Raw genomic sequence first — 13,166 nt, forward strand, 5'->3', positions numbered from 1 at the left:
ACATGAGATATGAAAAGTAGGATGAATCCTGGAAGAGTCAGGCAGGTCTAATTGATAAGCCACTGAGCTGATGACCTTTTTAATCGCAAAAGGGCCATAAAAATGCTTTGCAAGCTTCTGACTTGAGCGATGCATTACCGATAACTGACGATAAGGTTGTAACTACACGAGCACAAGATCACCTTCGGCCAAAACCAGATCACGACGATGACGATCTACTTGATTCTTCATACGGTTCTGAGCTCGCGACAAATTTGTTTTTAATTCGAACAGAATTGCATTTCGCTGACAGAGAATGGTATCAAGAGCTTCTATGGTGACTAGCCCTCTAGGATAATGAGGAAATGTTGGAGAAACTCTACCATAAACGGCTTGAAAAGGAGACATCCCTATGGCCGAATGAACAGAAGAATTGTAATGTAACTCAGCGCAACACAAAAATGTAGACCAGCGATGATGTTGTTCTGAGCAAAAAGCACGTAAGTACTGTTCTAGATATCGATTGGTAACTTTTGACTGGCCATCCGTTTGAGGATGGTAACTGGAACTGGCCTTGAGCTTAGTTCCACTTAAAGAGAATAACTTCTGCCAAAACTTGCTCATGAATATAGGGTCCCTGTCAGATACCAGTGATCGAGGGAAACCATGTAGTTTGACTACATGCTCGCAGAAGTTCCTGGCTACCGTGGCAGCTGTATATGAAGAGAACATTCCAATGAAGTGAGCGTACTTTGATAAGCGATCTACTACCACCAATATTGTAGACCAACCATTAGAAATTGGTAGGCTGGTAATGAAATCCAATGTTAGATCTTCAAAGATAGCTTCTGGGATTGGGAGTGGTTGCAGAAGACCCAAAGGAGTTGTAGTGGATGTTTTAATTTGTTGACAAATGATACAGTCTTTAACAAATAAGGTGACATCTCTGCGTATGTGTGTCTAGTGGAAGGAGGCTGACAGACAAAGAAATGTGCGAAGTGAACCAGTATAACCACCTAAAGGAGTTGAATGAGCTTCTTCAATAAGCTCAGATTTTAAAGAGGAATTCAAACTCAAATGGAATCTGCCCTTATGATATAAAATACCATCCCTGCACATGAATGAGTTGTCAGTTATTGTTCCTGCATTCAATTGCTGATGTAAGGAAATCACTTCAGGATCTTGGGAGTTCTCTGTTTTTATACGATCAAGGATTTCAAAATTTGGTTCTGAAATAAGAGCCAATAAGGAACTCTTAGGTGTATCCTCAAATTGCCTTGAAAGTGCGTCTGCAATTACATTAGATGAGCCAGGTTTGTACTCTATTGTGAAAGAATATCCAAGGAGTTTATGGACATAACGATGCTGCTCAGGGGTCTGTATAGTTTGAGAAAGTAACTCACGTATGCTTTGGTGATCTGTCCTAATTATAAAATGCCCACCAAGGAGATAATGCCTCCACTCTTTAACGGCTTCCGTGATTGCAAACAACTCGCGGACATATGTTGAAGAAGCTACCATACGGGGTCCCAACTTCTTACTAAAAAAAAAGATTAGTGTACCATTTTGAATGAGGACAACACCAATGCCAGAATTGGAAGCATCTGTCTCAACTATAAAGACAGCAGAAAAATCCGGGAGGCCCAATACAAGTGTCGAGCTCATGGCTGCCTTGAGTGCACAAAAAGCCTCAGCTGCTTCATGTGGCCAATGTCATTTATCTGACTTTAATTCTGTCAGTGGAAGAGGAATGTTTGCATATTGATGGACAAACTTCCTATAATAACTGGTCAACCCCAAAAAGGCTCTTAACTGCTTAATGTTAGTAGGTTGTGGCCAGCTAATCATAGCATCTATTTTCTCAGGGTCGGCTTTAACTCCTGCAGCACACACTATATGACCCAAATAGGAAATTTCTGATTCGCCAAATGCACATTTACTGAGTTTCACAAAAAACTCATTTTGCTGCAAACAAGAAAGCACCAATTCCAAATGATGAATATGGTCGGTTAATGTAGCACTGTATATAAGGATATCATCAAAGAATAATATGACGAATTTCCTCAAAAATGGACGAAATATCTTATTCATAACAGATTGAAAGGTGGCTGGAGTGTTGGTTAATCCAAATGGCATGACAAGGAACTCATAGTGTCCTTCGTGAGTTCGAAAAGCTGTTTTGTGGATGTCTTTAGGTAGCATGCGGATTTGGTGATAACCTGCTCTCAACTCCAACTTGCTGAATATTGTTGCACCAAGCAATTCATCCAAAAGTTCATCTATTGTTGGTATGGGAAAACGATCTGGTACAGTTAGTGCATTAAGGGCCCTATAATCTATACACATCCGCTAGTTGCCATCTTGCTTTTTAATCAACAATACATGTGATGAGAAGGAGCTCTTACTCGGCTGAATAAATCCTGCTGCTAACAATTTTGAAATCTGGTTTTCTAATTCAGATTTCTGGTGATGAGGAAATCTGTAGGGTCTGACATTAACTGGTTTTGCACCTTCCACAAGATATATAGAATGATCCATACCTCTAAATGGTGGTAATGTATGGGGTGTGTGGAAGACAGTCTTATAATTGTCAAGGACTTTCCATAAAGAAAAATCAAGTGTACCTACGAGAGCTTGTAATTCAGAATATACCTGTACTCCAACATCTGATTCTGGTGTAGATAGCAATGTGCAACAGGAAGCTGAAACTGCAACTTTCCCGACAGCTGAGTTTGGAGAATCAACCACACCTTGTAATTTCACTACTTGATTGTGCCAAGAAAATTCCATGGATTGTTCTACATAATCATGAGTCACACGACCAAGGCTCCCCAACCAAGTCATGCCCAAAACAACACTCAATCCATGTAAATCCAGAATCCACAGATCAATTGGAAATGTATAATTTTGAATAACCAAATGGACTTCGGGACATTTCCATCCACATACTAGAAAGTCACCATTCCCCATAAATACCTTCATTCCTCGGGACTGAATAGTTGGAATCTGCAAGGTAGTAGCTAACTCACGACTAATAAAATTGTGTGAGCTACCTGAATCCACCAATACATCTACCAAGTGCCCAGAAATTCTGGCTACAAGAATTAATGCTCTAGGATTGATGGAACCAGATAAGGAATGCAATGAAGCTTCCAATGACTCCCCTTGAACATTAGGTGACCATAAAGCTTCTTCCTCAGTCTCCTGATTCTCCTCCTCTATTTCTCCAATGAGCAAAAGCATTTGAGATTTACATCTGTGCTTGGCAGTCCATTTCTCATCACAAGTGTAGCACAGTCCAAGTTCTATCTTCTTTGCAATTTCTTCAGGGGAAAGTCTCTTAATTGGCAAGTTAGATGAGTAGGAGGAAAAGGATCGTGACATATTGCTGGTTGCTGGTTGCGTCACAGTGGTTGCAGCTGGAGTTCGATGGTATGGAAAGGTATGTGTGGTACTGGTTTGTATATTGGCTTGTGGTGGTTTCTTCGGTGAGTGACAAGTGAAGATCTTAATTGTTCATGGTGTGTGTCTAGAGCATATGCTAACTGCATCGCATGATGCAAGGATTTGGGCCATTGTAACTGAATAGCTGCCCTTAATTCCGAGTGTAAACCGGAAATAAAAAAACTCATTAAGACATCATCAGTAAATCCAGGAACTTGATTCAGCAATACCTCAAACTCCTTGACATAATCCAATAGTGAACATGTTTGAGAAAGTTTAGAAAGAGAACCTCTTAAATCCACAAAAGCCGAAACACCAAAACGTTGATACACAGCTTTCTTGAAATCCTCCTACTGGTTGATGGTTCCGGTGTTAAACATCCACTGAAACCAAGGAGAAGCTTGTCCTTCCATTTTCAATCCTGCTAACTGGACCTTCAGGCAAGGAGGAATTCGCTGCATACTGAAATATAGTTTTGCTTTAAAAATCCAATTATTGGGTTCGAACCCATTGAAAGATGGAATCTCCATCTTAACAGATTTCAAAAGCCGCTGATTAGGAGCTTCATGATGAAAACTCTTGTTCGTCATCGGGGATTGAGTATTGGAACTCGCTGACACCGATTGCTGCTGAGATTGAGCGATGAAATCCCTCAAACGTACATCCACAACCATCATCGAATCGGTTAACACATCCAGTTTCTAGTTCAGATCCAAACGTGTAGCTTGAATCTCCCGCTGAAATTCCGAGCGAAGATCGTCAGCCATTTCTTGAATCTTCATGGTCTCAAATGTGTTCAGCAATGAAAGCACCAAATGATACAGAGTATCGAAGGGGCACAAGAGAAAACGAATGAAAAACTCAACAAACTTGTATTATTTTTATCAGATACCTTTCAACAGAGTTACAGAAGCTTATATAGGTTCAACACTCATTACAATAGGAACCCAATTGTCCACATGGCATTTTTCTATTGGTACAATTTACCTAACTAACTAACTAATACTTGCTTCTGTCTAAACTAACTATCCCACGTAATCACCCATCCACGCGGGTTGCTGCTTTTCCCTTACAAACCTACGAGAGCTTGTAACATATACACATACCGTTGACTCTTCCATGGGACAATTGATCACAAAAACTATGCTTCCCTAACCCATTATCTCTCTTTTAACTCCGTAATTTGGTGGTAAAAATGGATTCAACCCGCCACAAATAGCGAGTTGGGTTAAAATTTTTAATTTGTCAATTTGTTTAAGGGGTTTGCATCTATTATGTCACATGACACAAAAAAATTTCTTACACACACAACATTTTGTGGGCTCGCACTTTTTGAAACCAAAAAAAAAAAAAAACTAAGGCACGCAAAACGAATTTCTATAACATTACACAATCACTTTTCCTACAACATAACTCTTATAAAATCCTTTATTTAAAGTCATCTTATTTAAGGGCAGGTTGACTTATCAGATTGATTTTTTTTTTTTAAATATGATTTAAGTATATTTTTTATATTTCTTTTATTTTTATTTGATACTTTTTATATTTGTTTGGAGTATAATTTTTGAAAAAAAAAATCATTTTCCAATATTTTGGCAAATTGGAAGGACGAAATGGACTATCCACTTTGCCACCTGTCTATAGATAAAAATATCAGCTTCCATCAGTGCAACTCCCATTTTTACTTTATATCAGCTTTTCAAACAGCTAAAAATATCACGGAAAGTTAACTAAAAATATCAGCTTCCATCACTGCAAATTTTTTTTGGTAAGCGCTATCAAACAACTTTATATGCTAATTAATGCTAACTTTCCATGCATTTAATATAAACATTAACAATATTTTTATCCCAAATTAGTTAGAGTAATAGATGAATTCAAATAAAAAGTACGAAAAAAAATTATGTAAGTAAAGAAAGGATAAAATAAAATAAATAAAAAATTAATTACATATATATATGGTTTAATATTTTTATTTTTGTTACAAAAAAAATTTATCTGGCACACTCATATAAAAGTGAGAGTTTCACTAATAATTTCTCCTTCATCTCTCTACATCATTCACTTCTAAGAACTAAAGCACGGACACGAAAAATTTTAAAATTTTGCATGTCGGACACGTGTTCGACACAGACACGTGTTCGACACGGACACGCTTCGACATGCGGTCAACATTTGGGGACACGCGGTCAACTCTCCGACACGTTACGACACGTTTTCTCGACACGCAGTCAACTTTTTTGGACACGCGGTCTACACTCGGACACGCTGGGACACATTTTTTTTAATCTTAATTTTATTTTATTAATTAAATATAAAAAATTAATTTATAAATTAATTTTTTTCTATTATAAAATTTGACATGAAAAATTAACAAATTACGAAAAATTATTTATATTTGTATTTATGTTATGAAATTTAAATATCTGATTGGTTATATGACTTATTATATGTATTAAATATAAATTATATTATATATTTTAAATATTTTATTTAATATCAAAACGTGTCCCAACGTGTCGAATATGACATTTTTTAGAATTAACGTGTCGACATGTCGTGTCGTGTCGTCCCGTGTCAGTGTCCGTGCATCATAGCTTCTAAGTGAGTGAGGTAGAAAAAAAATTTGTGCGACAAAAACAGAATATTTTTCTATATATATATATATATATATATATATATATATATATATATATATATATATAGAAATTAAAAAAACAATAAATAATTAAAAGGAAAGAGTTAACTTTTCAAGGATTGATTTTTTTTTAAGATTTATGTTTTAATTTTATGCTTTGCGTTTTTATGTTAATACAAGTAAAATACCTTAAACATGTGTATTATAAATTCTGAAATTAGTCTGTCTTATTTTCCGTGTGGCATGTTATTCATATTTCTTGTAGTTTCCATGCTTTGGAGGTTATGATCATGCTTCAAAGTTCAAACTACACACGAACATCACGACTCACGAGTCACAGACGGTGGTGAAAGAAACAAAAAAGTTACTTCTAGAAAAGCTGTTCAATGCATTTCTCAACAGATTTTCAATGTTTCTAACTGACCAATAGGTATTGGAACTAAATCAAGACTTTTTCAGGTATCAATTCGGTTTGTATTAATTTAGAAAATGAATTTTTCAAGAAAGCTTGTATATATATAATACTAAAAATTTCACGGATAGAGAGAGAAGTCTTGCAAATATGTTAGCTATTAATTCTATAGAAAGTTTATAGGAATATTATTTCTCATATTACATAAGATAATTTGTCTCATGCAATATATAAAAAAGTACACAAAACTCATTTATTTTCTTTCTCTTTCTTTTCCTTAATAGGTCTTTTATGTGTTGCATGATATAATTTGTGTTAACATAATAAATAATACAGAAAAATATTTTTGCATACAGATAATTTATCAGCATTTACTTTCAAAATGATGCTGTTTTGGGATTGAAAGATTAAAAAATTATAATTATAAAGACTATAATAATCGTGAAATAAATTAAAATTACAAAAATACCATGATTTTCACCTAACACGACATCATATTGAAGTTATTGCAGATCATTTATATATATCACTACGACATTTCAGCATGTGCCACGGCGCCGTTTTCGCTGTTTAAAATAGCTTTCGTTTCACACAGGAAACAATTTATTTTTCTCAATCGGTTTGTCAATTATCCTATTAATTTGATTTATTTTTCTTCTTCTTCTTCTTTTACTTTTTTTTGGAAAACTTTTTATCTAACAATATTTTATTGCTAATATTATTGGTGGGAAGATCCTATTTCTGAGGAAAGTAATCCAAATATCTTTTTGGTGTCCAAAATGAAAGTGGTCCATGATACCTCCCAATTACACTTTGACATATGCATGGGAACAAAAGCAAAGCAACACAGAAATAGAGGGCACTATGATGTGCTGGATCGGAGAACAAATCCAATCTCTTTTCTTAAAGTTTAGCCTTTTCTCTCAAATTTCCGTAAGTGCCACTAGCCATGACCCATTTACACGTAACTTGATATGAATTCCAACTAATATCTTGTGATCACTTAGTTTTTAAATGTTATGTCAATTCTAATCTCACTACTTTAGGTGATGAGATTAGTACTGACATAACCAAGCCGATGGATTAATGTTTCCATTATTGCTACTACCATGACCCATTAGACGTATGTGCTTATGAATTCCAACTAATTAATATCTAATTATAATCATTTAGTTTTAGAAGTTCATGTCATTCTGATTCCACTATATTAGATTATCAGATTAGAATTAACAGAACCAATCCAGTAAATTAATAAGTCATTTAGTTGAGAAATGGTATTTGTTCTCTCCTCAAAACATTAATAACCAAACATCATATTCATGATCAGTGACACTGACTGAGTCAAACTAGATAACATTATTTATTCAATTTTGGGTTCATCCCTTTGCCTTATTGCATATGGTTCCTTCTTGCTTGTATAAAGTTGCTCTTATCGTGCATGATCCCCCATCACATGATGTGCTTCTATATATATGCAGAAATTGTTTACCAAAAGCAACATCTAAAGTTTTTGGAACATAATCAGATACCCAAGATTGTGATACTCTAATAATGTGGAGATTTTCGAGGCCTAAAAAAATTGTGGAGCCCTGAACTTGGCATTGCATATATGGACTTTTGTGACTGGAATATGGAAAAGGAAAGGCTGGTTGAGGTGATGGTAAGTGGCTAAGGTTGAGCTTTTCAAAGAGAGAAACGAATGGTGGATTAAGTAGAGTGAGTAGTATCCACAAAATCCAATATCAACAATCAACATCGGAAAAGTAAAAGATAGAGAAGACATCCTATACTTCACTGCGGTAAAGTTATATACGCATATCCTACTTTATGTCTATTGTTATAAACCCAATTTATTTTTATTTTATTTTATTTTTTTATCAAAATGTACACTCGCTTTTTCAATTTTATGTATTATTTTTATATTATTTCTTTTTGTAAATAAAAAATAAAAAAATGGTAGATTTAATTTTGTTTAAATTAAAGAGGCATCAGGCACATTTATCAATATAATTTTTTTTTAAAAAATTATTAAAATATTTTAATCTAAAAGCTATTTATGAAAGTAATATAATTTGACCAAAAGCATGAAAATTTCTACCGTGTTACTCACGTACTGAGTTTTCAGTTATTTTCCACTCAAAATGTGACATGTATCTTATTTATATCAAATTATTAATAAATAATTTATTTTAATATCAGGTGAGTATGTGATTTAACAAAATTTAATATACATGTCACATTATGAGTAAAAGAAAGATTGAAAACTCAGTTCATCGATAGCGCACTGAAAAAATTATGCCAGTATCATTAAATTTGGTTAAATTATATTATTTTAATAAATAGTTTTTAGAGTAAGGATATTTTTACTATCAAATTTTTCTATTACCAATTTATTATCACTTTAATATAACTATATATTCTCGGGCAGTACATTAAAAGTTATTTTTTATTTTCTCTCTTCAGAAATTTTTCAGAAATTGTCGGCTAAAAAGTAGAATCTAATGGTAATTAAAATGATAGTAGAAAAAAATGAATAGTAAGAATATCCTACCTATAATTTTAATTATATTATTTTAATAAAAATTTTAAAACTATACCAAATGTGATGAGAAGTATAATAAATATTAATAGGAACATATGAAAGAGTTAATATAATTACTTCAAGAGAGAGAAAAGATTTTTAAAAAAAAAAAATTAGTGATATAACTAAGGTTTAATGTTTCTCATGTTATATGGAATAAAATTATCTCCTACATATACATAAAAGTGTGTGATATCCACATTTTTTTCTCTTTATTCTTCTCACATGGACCGATATGGGCTCCACATATTTTTATGCATATGTAGAAGATAAATTAACTCCTATAATATAAGGAACATTAAACCCTATAACTAATCATTGCACTTCAACTATGTTGATATTTGTTCAAGCTTGTTAAAATTATCTTTGCTTTTTATTATTGTTGATGATGAGCTATATTGAATTAAGATTTTAAAATATTATTTTGTGATTCAAAAATTCTATAAATTTTAAAAGACTATTTAGAGAAGTAAGAACTTTATAAATGTTTTTAAAATATTTTATTATAATTAAAATTTCGTAAGATTGAATTTTAAAGGATTTGTTATTAGAATTTATAAAATTTGAAAGGATAAATGAATTTATAATATTTTAAAAAACTATATAAATTGTTCGTAAACCTTCAAAGTTATAAGAGTCAATTAAAAATATAATAAAGGAATGCAATAACATTAATAAAAGAAAGTAAAATCTAATACAATTTTCTCAATCTTATAGCAATTTGATCCAACTTCATGTCCTACTAACTTTATTTCCATTTTAAGCGAGCTAGCCCAGCGAGCAGGTCAGCGAGCTAACACGATTCAATTTTTTAAAACACAACATTATCTCTCTCCTCTCATTTACACCCATCCTCACTTGTCTCTCGTTTTCCTCTTATTTTTGGCCAAAAATACACACTCTTCACTCCTTCATTAATGTTCCTTGGTCATTGGAGCTTGAGATTGCTAGACTTTCCTTCCTCCAACCCATCTCCTCTATTTGGGTCACCTTGGAGCTCACCATAAACCAGCCCATTATCTTCCTCCTCCAACCATTTTCGAACACCACCTAGGACTTAAGGCTTGGAGGGTGATTTTGTTGTGTTTTGAAGCTTAGAGCTTGGTATTCTACTTCCCCAAGAGTAGTACTAGGTAATGGAAACCCTATTTCAAGATTATTAATGGATTTTGTGAAATATTAGTTAGGGTTTCATGATATTTTTCGGGAAAATCGGAAAATAGCTTTTGTTTGGTGTTTGACACTTGGTTATGTGTTGTTTTGTATAGGGTTGAGGTTGGTGATGTGGATGTTGAAGTGGAACCCTCTGTGAGCTTGGTTCGTTAAACTTCCAAGAAAAGGTAAGCCTTGAAATCATGGAGATTGATGGTTGTTGCGAAATCGGCAAGTATACCGTTTGTTTCAAGTAATAAAATGATAAGTAAAGATCGTTCACTCGAGGATTAATGCACCAATGACTAATTTTAACTATTTCCTTTTTAATTGGAAAAGAAATAAGTTTTGATTGTGAAAGTGGTTGGTTGTGGTAATTTAAAAATAGAATTTTAAAAACAATAATATTTAAAAACATGCAAGAGTATCAAGAATATCAAGAAAATATGAGAAGTATGAAAATTTGTAAAAGGACTGTAGCCAGGATGCACTTCACCTCCGATCCTCCCTTATATTCCTAAATTGTATTTATAACTAACTAGGTTATTAGCTCAGACAATTCATTATTACCATATAAAATAGTTGAACCCTAATGTCTTAGTGATTTCAACCCTTTAACCCAATTAGAATCCTAGTGTCCTAGTAATTTCTCTTGAATTAAGCATTAAGCAAATGAATTAAAAGTCTGCAATTTATGTAAGCCTATGTCTAGGTCATGCACAAATTGTTATTCTACCCTTATCCAAATTAAAATCCCAATATGTCTATTGTGAGCCCTAACCCTCAAAGTCCTATAATTAGAGTGATCAGTTCTAATAAGAATATGAAAAAAATTAACACAGGCAGAATAAAACTAACTAAACTAATTTAACTTATAAAAATAATACAGGAAATATAAAAGGATTCACATTGGGTCCGTGATCCTAACTACAAAAGAAAATTAGCTAGACATAACTTGCTTAAACAAAATAAAGAAATAAAAAAGAAGAAGAAATCATGAAGAAGAAGAAGAAGAAGAAAGGTTGCTCAGTCTCCTTTAAGCTCCTCTCTGAAATCTCCAACTCTGGTATTCGGTGTTCTCCGCCTTCCTCTCAATCTGCTTGCCTCTGTCCAATTTCTTTTTCTTTGTGTTCCAAGAGATGCTTTTTTATAGGGATGAAACCATATCTTTTAATTTTTCATAATATCTTCAATGGAATCTTCACTAGAATCTCTAATCATATCTTTGATCCAATCCTTCAAATCTTCCCCTTTTTATTTAATGGAAAGCTTTCCCTAAAAATATTCAAACGAAGATTTGATAAGATCTTCAATGATTCAGAAATCCAAAGCAACTCTACTTGATCTCTCCAATTTGTATCTTTATTGAGCTGAAATTTACTACAAAATATAAGAATTCTTATGAGAATATTATTGAAAATAAAATAACAATTTAATTATAATTCTCATAACTTTTAATTACTTTTAAATCAATTTCATGCTCATATTGATCCTTAATACATAGTAAATTGGAGACTCATCAATGGTTTTGAGTTGATTAAATATGTAAATTAGTTATGTTAACCATGAGATTGATTACTTCAAATAGGTTATTTTGTGGTTGAGATGATTTTAAAGTGAGCACATCCTAGAGTTTGGTTCTTAAGATTTCAACGAGTGTAGGTAAGATGTCAAAAACTTGATCTTTGGAAATGATGAAGTATAGTTTGATTATGTTGGAACCTTGGATTGTTTTGTGTGCCTTAATTTAGTTGATAATTGTTTTAATTATCTTCGTATAGGTTTTGTTGTTGATTATGGGATTGAGACTGTTTTAGAGCCTTGAGGAAACAAGAGATTTACACCGTGTCAGGTAAACTCTTGGATTTTGGGGACTTTGCCCCATGTTGTTCCACCACACCCATGGGTAGTTGTGGTTTGTATAACATGTATATATATTGGTGTTATAATTGGGTTTATTTGCTTGAACTTGTCTTGTGAAATTGTCATGTATAGTTGCATGATTGAATTGGTTCTCTTGTAAGTAGAATTTCATTCACACGGGCCTCTCGTGGATGGCTAATGGTCCAGAGGGTTGATTTGCATGTGAATGATGTGAGTATCTTGGGGATGGCTTTTGGTCCAGAGGGGTGAGTCGTTTGTAATTCATACCAACATCTCGAGGATGGCTGGTGGTCCAGAGGCATGTTTGGTTGGTGTTGAGATACCTGGAGTGGTTGTATGTCGATTGCTTCGAGCTTGTTTGCTATATGCTATTTTAATGCCTGTATGTCATGCATGGAAGTGAGCTCAGGGTTGGAGAAGTCTCCAAAATCCCTCAGTTTTACTAAGATTGTACCTCATCTCGTGTAGGGATTATTTTCAGGTACCACAGGTGGCATGGGTGATGGATCCCAGGGTAGGAGGCTCGAACAGTGATTATTGTCATACATATGTTGATATTGTACCCCTTGACATAGTAGCATTCTAGCACCGTATTTTGGAGTTATGACATTCCATGTTTTGATATTGTATGTAATTATGTCAAGGTGGATGTTATGCATTGGAGATATTAAACTGATGGGTTGTGTATTAATGTAAAAAGAATGATGTACTTTGAGAACCTATTATAATACCATTCATTATTTTGTAAAGCTTTCATGTATCTTTTGTTGAAAACAATGTAGAGGACTTGTATAACATAGACAATTGTATACGAGGCATGGAATGTGGGAATTCATGAATGTATGTTGAGTTTTATATCAAATAAGTTTTGTGGTTTATAGCTTAAGAAATGCAAAGTACTTATATCATTTTGAGGAATGGATATACCTATGATTAATGGAAATATGAGGATTGTGATATGGTGTATTAGGTACCTTAAAATTGGAGAAAAAGATATCCAAAGTCCCAAGATAGAGTATGAGAGCATAGGGAACCATTTCCAAAAACAGGGTATGCTCATTGGCTAGCTCGCTTAA

General features: G+C 33.5%; 1 long non-coding RNA gene across 1 annotated transcript; it reads left to right on the top strand.

The window, feature by feature from the left end:
* Window positions 1-9,876: 9,876 nt before the first annotated feature.
* Window positions 9,877-12,818, top strand: LOC133286531 (uncharacterized). Its single transcript, XR_009748135.1, has 4 exons — window positions 9,877-10,187; window positions 10,323-10,394; window positions 11,988-12,058; window positions 12,572-12,818. It is a non-coding gene; the product is annotated as an uncharacterized LOC133286531 (long non-coding RNA).
* Window positions 12,819-13,166: the final 348 nt, after the last annotated feature.

Source organism: Gastrolobium bilobum, unplaced genomic scaffold (assembly GCF_033153095.1).
Source record: "Gastrolobium bilobum isolate Gb01-03AN ecotype WA unplaced genomic scaffold, APGP_CSIRO_Gbil_v1 utg6258, whole genome shotgun sequence".
NCBI lineage: Eukaryota > Viridiplantae > Streptophyta > Magnoliopsida > Fabales > Fabaceae > Gastrolobium > Gastrolobium bilobum.